Below are 11,795 nucleotides of genomic sequence, written 5' to 3'. Positions count from 1 at the left end.
AGGGATTTTGGCACATATTGAGTCAGGGAGTAGTATTTCTGAGATTACAGGGATTCCTGTAGTTTCAGAATATGCTGATGTGTTTAAGGAGATACCAGGGTTGCCTCCAAAAAGGGTAATGGACTTCTCCATTGAGGTGATACCAGGTACTGCCCCGATATCAAAAGCACCCTATCGGATGGCTCCAGCTGAACTTCAGGAGTTGAAGGTTCAGATTGATGGATTACTGGCTCAAGGGTTCATCCAGGCTAGTGTATCTCCTTGGGGTGCACCAGTGCTGTTTGTGAAAAAGAAGGATAATTCACTCCGATTATGTGTGGATTATCGGCAACTGAATAAGGTAACCATCAAGAACAGGTACCCTTTACCTAGGATTGATGACTTATTCGATCAGCTTAAGGAGGCTACGGTGTTCTCAAAGATTGATTTGAGATCTGGATATCACCAGTTAAGGGTGAAAGATGAGGATATCCCAAAGACGGCGTTCAGGACAAGGTATGGACATTTTGAGTTCCTTGTCATGCCTTTTGGTCTAACTAATGCACCTGCAGCATTCATGGACTTGATGAACCGCACATTCAGTCTTTACTTGGATCAATTTGTGGTAGTGTTCGTTGACGACATCTTGATATATTCAAGGTCATCAGATGAGCATGAGAAGCATTTGAGAATTGTGCTACAGACATTGAGAGAGAATAAATTGTTTGCCAAGTTTGAGAAGTGCGATTTCTGGCAGAAGGAAGTCAAGTTCCTTGGTCATGTGGTTTCAAAGGATGGAGTTTCTGTGGATCCTTCGAAGGTTGAAGCAGTGATGAGTTGGAGCCGCCCTACCACTGTTACAGAAATCCGTAGCTTCCTCGGATTGGCAGGTTACTACAGGCGCTTCATTGAGGGGTTTTCTAGTATCGCTTCAGCTTTGACTAAGTTGACACGGAAGGACACTCAGTTTTTATGGACGGATGAGTGTGAGAAGGCTTTCAACGAGCTGAAGACCAGGTTGACTACAGCACCAGTGTTGACTATTCCTACTAGCGGTGGTGGTTTAGTTATCTACAGTGATGCATCTCATCAGGGTTTAGGGTGTGTGTTGATGCAGAATGGTTGTGTTGTTGCTTATGGCTCTAGACAACTGAAGGTTCATGAGCGGAATTACCCCACTCATGATCTAGAGCTAGCTGCAGTGGTGTTTGCCTTGAAGATTTGGAGACACTATCTGTATGGCGAGAAGTTCGAACTCTTTTCTGATCATAAGAGTTTGAAGTATCTGTTCTCTCAAAAGGAGTTGAACATGAGACAGAGAAGGTGGATGGAGCTCATAAAGGACTATGACTTCACCTTAGAGTACCATCCCGGAAAGGCCAATGTAGTGGCGGATGCCTTGAGTAGGAGACCGAGGGGTATTATTGCTTCTGCCATGATTCAAGAATGGCTCATGTTGGAGATTGCATCTGAGTTTGACCTTGTAACATCAGTGGGAAAACAAGGGATCTTCCTTGGTAGTATTTCTGTGCAACCTACTTTGATTTCGAGGATTATTCAGGGTCAAGCGCAGGATGTGTTCTCACGTGCAAGGTTGACAGAATTAGTTGCAGATTTGATAGATGATTGTCCTTCTGAGTGGACAGTTGGACCTGATGGTGGTTTGAGGTTGAGATCGAGACTGTGTGTTCCGGATTGTGATGAGCTCAAGGGAGAGATTCTTCGGGAAGCACATCGATCTCGATACACTGTACATCCGGGAAGTACCAAGATGTATAAGGATCTACGGAGGCAGTTCTGGTGGAATGGAATGAAGAGAGATGTGGCAGAGTATGTGTCCAGGTGTCTTACCTGTCAACAGGTAAAGGCAGAGCATCAGAGACCCGCAGGTATGTTGAAGCCATTACCTATTCCCGTGTGGAAGTGGGAGCGGATCTCTATGGACTTTGTGACTGGATTGCCTAGGTCCAGACAAAGCCATGATGCAGTATGGGTGATTGTGGACCGGTTGACGAAGTCGGCACACTTTCTTCATGTGTCGAAGACATACTCGGGTGATACTTTGTGTAAGTTGTACGTCAACATGATAGTAAGACTTCATGGGGTACCGGTATCGATTGTTTCTGATCGAGATGCCCGTTTCACTTCAGATTTCTAGGTTGGGTTCCAAAAGGCTTTTGGAACTTCCTTGGATATGAGTACAGCTTTTCATCCACAGACTGATGGACAGACGGAGAGGGTAAACCAGGTGATGGAAGATATGCTACGAGCTTGTGTCTTGGACTTCAAGGGAAGTTGGGAGGATCATCTGCCGTTGATTGAGTTTGCCTACAACAATAGTTATCACTCTAGTATCGGGATGGCACCATATGAGGCTCTTTATGGTAGGCCATGTAGAACTCCTGTCTGTTGGGCTGAAGTAGGAGATAGAGCATTCTTGGGTCCCGAGATCGTTCAGGAGACTACCGAAAAGATCTCTATTATTCGAGACAGGATCCGAACGGCACAGAGTAGACAGAAGAGCTATGTTGATTTGAAGAGGAGACAGGTTGAGTTTGAGGTGGGTGACCATGTATTCTTGAAGGTCTCACCCATGAAGGGCATAACTAGATTTGGCAAGAAGGGAAAGTTGGCACCAAGGTATGTTGGACCTTTTGAAATATTAGAGAGGGTTGGAGATTTAGCTTATCGGCTTGCCTTGCCTCCTAGTATGTCGGGTGTCCATAACGTATTCCATGTATCTATGTTGAGGAAATACGTTCAGGATGAGTCACACGTGATCGATCATGGCACGATTGAGGTACATGCGAATACAACCTTTGTTGTTGAACCTGTTCGTATTTTGGATAGGTCAACAAAGCAACTTCGAAGGAAGGAAATTGACTTGGTCAAGGTATTGTGGAGTCACCATGATGAGGGTGATGCATCATGGGAGTTGGAGTCTGACATGAGGAAAAGGTATCCTCAGCTATTTGTCGACGAGTGTGCCTAAATTTCGGGACGAAATTCCTTTAAGGGGGGTAGATTGTAATACCCGGTTGTTTCTTTAATCAAAGCAAACAGTGTGCTTTACTTTCATGATTCGATTACTTTAACTTTAATGATTATGCTGGGTTAATTGTTTGTGTTGATCGACATTGCCGACACTCTCTCTCTCCCTCTCTCCCACTCACACTCTCACTCTCTCTATCAGCCGAACCCAGCAAGAAAAACAGAGCAACCATTCACCTGCCGACCTCTCTCTCCTCAGGCCACCTCAAGACGTCGGACCACCTCCAGTAGCTTCGCCTAGACCTTGCGCAGCCGCCGGTGGCATCCTTGCGCCGCAACATGGACTGTAGTGACGGCGGAGGACCTGGCTCCGTTTGAGCCGATTTCGAATCAATCTCAATATCTTGAGCTACAAGCCACCAATACTCTTGATTCTTGGCTCATATGATTCGCATCAACTTTCTGAACAAGCACCAAGAAGAACCAGACCTGAATCGACCATTTTCACGTTCGTCGGAGCTCGACCGGTTTTTGATCGAAAACCAAAACCTTTCGATCGTGATATCTCGAGTTGTAGTGCATCGTTTTGATTGATTCTTGAACCAGTGGGTTTGCCTTGATGTTCTTAACAACTCTCTAGAAGGAATCGAGGCCTGAAATTGAAGTTTTTACGTCGAAATCTTGGCTCGCCGGTTTCTGCATTTCTTCGCCGGTTTCTGGAAAATTTCCGGCCACCTTCAACTGTTCTAGGTAATTTCCGACCACTTCCTTTCGTTTTTAGACTTCATGCTAGTTAGGAAAGTGGTTAGGCTTGATGAGATAAAGAGGAGCAGCCCGGGCCCCGACACCATTGGCGGTGGTCGGCGGCGGCTCTGCCACTAACTCCGGCGGCCCTTTCCGGCCACCTCCGGGGATCAAAAATATGGTTTCTGTACATTTTCAGATTCTATATTTCAATACGATCATTTCGATATATTATACGCAATTTTTGGATATCGTATGATTAAGTTATAAATCTTTAAGTTTCGATCGTGAGATTTGTGATCTGTGAAGTTAGGACCGTCAGATGGACTTGTAGTTTTGATATGATGATCTTATGACTGTCCCAGTGGCTTTGTGTGGTCATGGGCGAAGATCCGACCGTTGGATCTTCGTGATGATTTTTGGAGGGTGATCCTAAGGGCGATCCGTGAGGATCCGACCGTTGGATCATCATTTAATTTCGATCCGACCGTTGAATTGTCGTTTGAGTATGTTTTTGAGCTATTGGCTAAGATAAGGTCATGTGTGATTAGGTGATTGACGGTCTCCCTTGGGTGAACGATTTCGGTGTGTGTTGTGTTGAATTGAAGACGCAGCGGGAATATTGAGGTGAGTAAATCGCACATGGTTCATTCACGAACCGAAATTCGGTGATTTTATTTAATTGGGAAATTGTGGAAATTGTTTTATGAAAATAAATATTTGTTTTAAATTATATGGACTTGCTCAACTACGGTCCATAGGTAAGTAAAATGTATTTAAACTATAAAAATGAATTTCCTGATTTTAATGCATGTGAACTATAGTTGGTATTAGTGGTCATTCTTGTGTGGGTGACTACGTATATATATATTTACGTGGAATATATATTGGATGTGTGGTATTTGGTGAAGTGTGGAATTGATGCGATTGATTTACAATTCTAGCATTACTCTCTAGAAGATATAATTTATCTTATAGGTTGAGTTGAGTGTGATAAAGAGTAATTGAGTAAAGTGCTATAGTTGAGTCGTTGAGATGAGTTAAATGAGGAGTCGAGTGATTTGAGGCAAATATTTTCGTAAGGGTGAACCTTGGCCAAGGTGACACTCTACGATTCAGTTAGAGCTCTAGTCTGTCTGCCTTTGTACTGCTTGGCCGGGGGATAACCTTGAGTTATCGTATGCCCTTGAGTACACTATACTGCTAGGGGGATAACCTTGAGTTATCATATGCCCTTGAGTACACTATACTGCTAGGGGGATAACCTTGAGTTATCATATGCCCTTGAGTACACTATACTGCTAGGGGGATGACGTGAGTTATCGTATGCCCTGGAGTATCATATACTGCATGGGGGATTAAAATAAAAATCGTATGCCCATGAGTATACATTGTATGTTGGAGAGAGAACACGTAGTTGAGTTGTGGTGGTCATTGTGAGATGTGAGTTGATTGATACTTGAAGTGACGTTGTACACTTCAATTATTATGCAAAACAAAATTAAAATGTGCTTGAGTTGATTTTGTTACTTTAAATCGTGCAATCCTTTCATTTACTCATACGAGCTTTGCAAAAAGCTTACCGGGTTTGTATTGTTGCAATCCCGGTACACTATTCAAACGGTGTAGCGGGTAATCCTACAGGTCAGGAGAACCAGGGAGGTGATCAGGCTGCTTAGAGTGGTGGTACTTGAGTTACAACATCTTGTGAGGTTTGTTATGCTCATTTAGAGCTTTACAATTTTACTTTGTAAGAGTGAGATGTAATAATTAACTCGAGGTTTTCGAGATTTGAATATTGAGAGGTGTGAAGTGTGGTTGTTTGTGAGAAAAAAATTCAGGACATTTATTCTATTAAGTTGTATAATTCATGCTTCGGATTTGAATTTATTTATTCAAAATCCGGGGCGTGACAGTGTATACCACTCAAGATCATGTAAATAATGGAGTTTTTAGTGCTGCTAATGTTACTCCTAAATACTATTTAATTTCAACTCGAGCCACTTAACACATTACACATAATCTCCGCGGCTGCATCGTGCTCACTTCTATATCTACTCACACCAGACCTCCAAATTAATTAAAGAACAAATTAAAAAGTGAAAACCACAGTTAAGACAACGAAATCAAATCAACATAAGTTGGACAAAGTGGTTGGCATATTTTGGCATATCAAGGCATAAAACATTTCATGCTTTGAATATGTTTTAATTATGGATTGAAGGATGCAGTGGACAAAGTGATAGCAAGGTCATTCACAGAAGTCATTGGCTTAATTAAATTGTTTGGGGCACAAAGAGTTAAATGTTTTGGACACAAAGATGAAGAACAACCATAAAGTTTAAACTCAGTTTGGTCCTTGTGGGACACTGGGATGCCATTTGCTAACCTATCGGGTTGTTCTTGACTTCTTTCTCATGCGTTAAGAGCAAATCTGATTACTCATCCTTAAGAAATTGGTCTACAATAATTTATTAAAGAACATATAAACGTATGTCTTCTAATTGTTTATCTAGTATGTTCCGCAATTTCATAGTTGAATTACATCATAGAAAACAATCGGCCTCTTTGGGTTTGGAACTCAGAGAGTAACGATTTTCTTGCCTGTAGTTGTTGGCCTGATACCTTATCTTTGCCATTATAAATAGGGAGGAGTTCAATTAGGATGACAAACACCATCAAGATCAAGCTTTCTACTTTAGAGGAGGAAAAAGTAAAGATCAGTAGAAGAGAATGGCTGAAGCTTGCAATGCAGCCATCGTTATGACTTATGAACTTGACAATTCTGATGCTGTCTTTTCTGCTTGTGGTCTCTTTCGCTGAAAGCCGATTTCTTGGTAATTAAATCTATATGGTTTTGTTTAATCGTAGCATAAAAAAATAGTTCGATGTAATTAGCAAGAATATCCCAAGTGGATCACATTATCCTTGATCTGAACCATCCATATTATATATATATACATGTTAAAATCAACCATATCCAAAATCGCCCAACCAGTTGATACCCTCTCCAGATTTTGGAGTATCAAATGGTTTCTGCATGCTAAGGTTGGTTTCTTGCAAGTATAATCTTTACAATTTAGACCCATTTCAAAAATGAATCGGATTACTGAACTACTCTGCATGCATGCATAGTGGCACTGAAAAAGGGATTAAAATCGTTTAAGCAAAAGTGCACAAACTTAATTAGAGTCACTCTAAAGCATGAACATATATAGATGGAGTTATTTGGTTATATGTTTGAAGAATTTCCTAGATACATTTTTGTTTGATGTTGAAATAATGAATTAAGAAAAAGGGATCTTGAAGCCTGCCACCCTGAAATGTGATTCAGTGTACGGTGTGAAAACTGGAGACACCTGTTTTGAAATCGCTGAGGCTTTCAACTTGTCTGCTGAGTTCTTTGATTTCATCAATCCCAATCTCAATTGCAAAACCCTCTTCGTAGGCCAATGGGTTTGTCTTGATGGAGAATTAAGTTTTTAAGCTGCTGATGCTCATAGTTCTTGATACTCGAGTAATTGGAAAGTTACGAATAATGAATAAAGAGATCATAAGAACTAATAAAGTGATGGAAGTACTCGACAGCCATTTTCCACTGTTATGTATTTGCCTATTTGGCGTTGGAATTTAATAATTTGACTGTGTTTCTTTAGTTCTGAGTACTCATATTTGTCAAAAAATTGTTAACCTTGCTACACAAGCATCCCACTACATTACACGCACCCTTACCACCACTACATTAGCAATGCATTTCAGTGAAGACCAATCCTGCCCTTTTATGGAGTTGCTTAGAAATATTGTATCATTTCTGGTCACAAAGAGCTTAATACAATGAAGAGGAACCACAAAATTTAAACTCAGTTTTGGTCCTTGTGGGACACTGGGATTCCATTTGCTTACGTATCGGGTTGTTCTTTCTCATGCTTAGAGAGCAAATCTGATTAATCATCCTTATGGAATTGGTCTACAATAATTTATCAAAGAACATATAAACGCATGTCTCTGTCTGTTCTAATTGTTTATCTAGTATGTTCGTCAATTTCATTGTTGAATTGCAACGAAGGAAACAACTGGCCTCTTTGTGTCTGGAACTCACATAGTAACGACTTTCTTGGCTGTAGTTGTTGGCCTAGCCCTGATTCCGCATCTTTGCCATTATAAATAGGAAGGGTTTCAATTAGGATGGCAAACACTAACAATATCAAGCTTTCTACTTTAGAGGTGGAAAAAGAAAAGATCAGTAAAAGAGAATGGCTAAAGCAATTAAATAGCAATGCATCCATGGTTTTGACCGGAAATTCTAGTGTACTTGTGGGTATCTCATATCCACATTTACAAAAGTGACAACAAATTTGTTGTCAGAGTGGTGTTGAGTCATATTTTGTGTAATCTTAGTTCTAATAATAGTAATTACATCTCTTACGACATTGTTATAAGCTTTTGAACAAATTCGTTGTCAATGTTGTAATTTTTGTTTAACTATATGTAAATAGTGTAAATGAATATGGTAACTTTTGTTCTCAATGTTGTCATTTTTGTTTAACTATATGTAAATAGATTTACAATGGTAACTTTTGTTCTCAATGTTGTACTTTTGGTTCAAATAATTGTAATTTTTTGTTCAAAGAGTTGTAAATGAGTGTATGAGATACCCACAAGTACCATAGCTTGTCTCGGTTTTGACAGTTCTGATGCTGTCTTTTCTACTCGTAGTCTGTTTCGCTGAAAGTCGATATCTTGGTAATTAGTTCTATATGGTATTGTCTAATCGTAGCATAACAAAATAGTTCGATGTAACTAGCAAGAATATCCCGAGTGAATCTCATCATCACCGATCCAAACCATGCATATTTCTGTCCTTTTAATGTCATATATATGGGTCAAAAATCAAGCATATCCAAAATCGCCCAACCAGTTGTTATTTGCAGATTTTGGAGTATCAAATGGTTTGTGCGTGCTAGGGTTGGTTTCTCGCAAGTGTAAAAATTGAAATTTAGGCGGATTTTGAAAAAATGAGTGGTTCGATCGGATTGCTGAACTACACTGCATGCATGTATATTGGTATTGAAAAATCGTTTAAGCAAAGATGCACAAACATAGAGTCATTCTAACGCATGAACGTATATTGATGAATTTATAATGTTATATGTTTCAAGAATTTCATTGACATATTTTTGTTTGATGTTGAAATAATGAAGAAAACGGGATCCTGAAGCCGAAGCCTGCCACCGTGCAGTGTGATTCAGTGTACGGTGTGAAAAGTGGAGACACCTGTTTTGAAATTGCTGAGGCTTTCAACTTGCCTACTAAGGTCTTCAATTCCTTCAACCCCAATCTCAATTGCACAGCCCTTTTTGTAGGCCAATGGATTTGTCTTGATGGAGAGTTCAGTTCTTAAGCTACTGATGCTCATCGTTCTTGATACCCAGAATAATTGGAAAGTAAATGAATAAAGAATAAAGAGATCATAAGAACTAATAGAGTGATGGCAGTAGTACTCCATAGCCATTTTCCACTGTTATGTTTTTGCCTATTTGGTATTAGAATATAATATGTTTCTCTAATTCGAGTTCCTAATATTTATCAAGAAAGGTTAACTTCACAACACAAGCATCCATTGCATTTTTTTTTTCTAAATTAAATATAGGATTAGGTGATATTAGTTTCTCTGCGACAGCCGATTTAGGTTGACTGGCACCCACCCACAATCTCAAAAGAAAGGGGGCTATCGCAACCGGAAACCCACCGGCCGTCCCTCTATTTTATTTTATTAATCAAAGAAAAAAAAGCACAAGAAGAGAGAGTGGAACAAGAATCAAAACCTCTCTGAAAACAAAATGAAATAAATTACTCAAAGTGATAAGCATCCACTACATTACACGCACCCTTGCATTTCCACATTAGCAATGCAATTCAGTGAAGATCAGTCTTGCACTCCTACCCTTTTATGGAGTTGCTAAGAAAAATTATGATTTCTGCAAAAGGACAGCTACTAACTCTTCGAGCATCGATCTTAAAACGTTCAAATTAAGTTTCGAGAAAACGGGATTTAAAAAGTTTTGTTCAGTCTGTTACTTATTTATCGGTCACTCTTTTTCACTCTTCTTCATCACACATAAGACACTATAGTCTCATGCATAATATTACTCTTAAACATTTCTTTAGACGAAATAATATTTAATCTCATCAGGTGATATTAAATTCAAGAATTGGTGATGATGAATTCTCTACTGGTTAGGTAAAGTTCTAAAGGATATGGAGGTAGTGATAGCTAGGCCGGGATGTGATAGGAGAAAGCCCCGGCTGAACAGTCCATACACAAAAGCGTGCCCAAAGAGCTGAAATTTTTTGACACTAGATGAACAACTCGCAAATTTGCACCCCTATCCGATTGTACTTCTCATCCGAAGAAAGCGAATTTGATCCTTTTTATGAAATTGGTCTACAAGTTTTGGGAATCATTTTATATTAAAAAACACATAAGTGCTCTATTTGTTTGTCTAGTATTTTCCGCAATTTCAACAATGAAATTGCATGAACGGAAACAACTGGACTCTTTGTCTTTGGAACTCAGATAGTAACGATTTTCTTGGCTTTATTTGTTGGCACGCCCCCAGGTTTCTGCCACTATATATAGGAAGGGGTTCAATTAAAATGGCAATAGCAAAAACAAAATAAAACTTTCTAGTTCAGAGAGGAAAAAAAAGATTAGGAGAATGTCTAAAGCTGATACCAATGCATCCATGGTTATGAACTTGACAGTTCTGATGGTGTCTTTTCTCCTTCTAGTCTCTTTGGCTGAAAGCCAATTTTTCGGTAATCTATATAGGATCTTTGTCTATTCATATCATGAAAACAAAATCGATGTAATTTGCAAGGATATGTAGAGTATCTACTTTTGCACATTGTTTTTCTATATTTTGTACTTTAATTATCCGAATCATCTATATCTAAGTCACAAAATAAAATAACCATTTAACTTTATAGCTAATAAGAAATTAGATGATGGTTCCGATTATTGAACTACACACATAATAGTTACGAAAACTAGCTACTCGAACTAAAACCGGCACATATAATTATATGCATTTAGTTTTATTATTGACATGCTTTTGTTTGATGTTGAAACAATGAAGGAAATGGGATCTTGACACCTCCCAGTCCCATAGCTCCGCCTCCCAGCTCTCCCTCCCCTCCCACCCTAGAATGTGATTCAGTGTATGGTGTAATAAGTGGAGACACATGCTTTGAAGTGGCTAAGACGTTCAAACTCACTACTGCATTGTTTGAAACACTCAACCCCAATCTCAATTGCTCAGCTCTCTTCATAGGTCAATGGCTTTGCCTTGATGGAAAATTAACTTAAGCTGCTGTTATTTTTACTTTTTTCTGTTGTTGAGAATGAATGCTGCTGTAAATTGATCCTCAAAACAACTGGGAAATAAACTATGAATAAAAATGAACTAATGGCAGTCCAAATTAATCATGGGTTCATACTCATTTTCAATTGTTATGTTTTCTCTATTTAGTGTTGGAATTGATAATTTCAATATTCTTTGATTGGATATATATTTATACATGTCTATATATCAATCGGGGACCCAAACTGGGCCTTTAGTTTGCTATTTAACCTCAAACCTCGAGGATCAGATTGGGCCAGCTCTAGTAGTTGAGTAGTTGAAGATGCGCTTTTGTACTACAGCCCCAATACTTGGCGGGCTGAGCTCCTATGGTCCACGAATGGATGCACGCATCCAATGACGTAATTAGCACAAACTTTCTGCGTTTATTAACACTACCGTCACATCCGTGTGATGCACATCTTAGGTTAACAGGAAGAACGTGAAAAAAAATATTTATCACCCACTTCTTAATTTTTTTTTATAATTATGTTCTTTTCTTTTACCATAATAACCTTTTAAATGATTTAATCTTTTATTTTTATTTATTTTGTTTTGAATAACATTTTATTAAATTTTGGTGAAGTTTTTTTTTTTGAGAAAGAATTTTGGTAAAGTTTTGACACCAAAAATGAGGCACCATTTTATAATAGTAGTTAAAAATGTCGATACAGAATT

General features: G+C 39.1%; 3 long non-coding RNA genes across 3 annotated transcripts; all 3 read left to right on the top strand.

Moving 5' to 3' along the window:
- Positions 1-3,138: 3,138 nt before the first annotated feature.
- LOC133728476 (uncharacterized) lies at positions 3,139-5,621 on the top strand. Its single transcript, XR_009855866.1, has 3 exons — positions 3,139-3,720; positions 4,266-4,341; positions 5,344-5,621. It is a non-coding gene; the product is annotated as an uncharacterized LOC133728476 (long non-coding RNA).
- An 861-nt stretch (positions 5,622-6,482) lies between these two features.
- On the top strand, positions 6,483-7,369 carry LOC133729589 (uncharacterized). The gene is made up of 2 exons (XR_009856423.1): positions 6,483-6,551; positions 7,007-7,369. It is a non-coding gene; the product is annotated as an uncharacterized LOC133729589 (long non-coding RNA).
- Positions 7,370-10,380: 3,011 nt separating this feature from the next.
- LOC133734576 (uncharacterized) lies at positions 10,381-11,224 on the top strand. Its single transcript, XR_009858419.1, has 2 exons — positions 10,381-10,533; positions 10,854-11,224. It is a non-coding gene; the product is annotated as an uncharacterized LOC133734576 (long non-coding RNA).
- Positions 11,225-11,795: the final 571 nt, after the last annotated feature.

The sequence above is a fragment of the Rosa rugosa genome, chromosome 2, assembly GCF_958449725.1.
Source record: "Rosa rugosa chromosome 2, drRosRugo1.1, whole genome shotgun sequence".
NCBI lineage: Eukaryota > Viridiplantae > Streptophyta > Magnoliopsida > Rosales > Rosaceae > Rosa > Rosa rugosa.
Note: the sequence above shows the minus strand (reverse complement) of the source record. Positions and strands in the feature narration are given on the sequence as shown.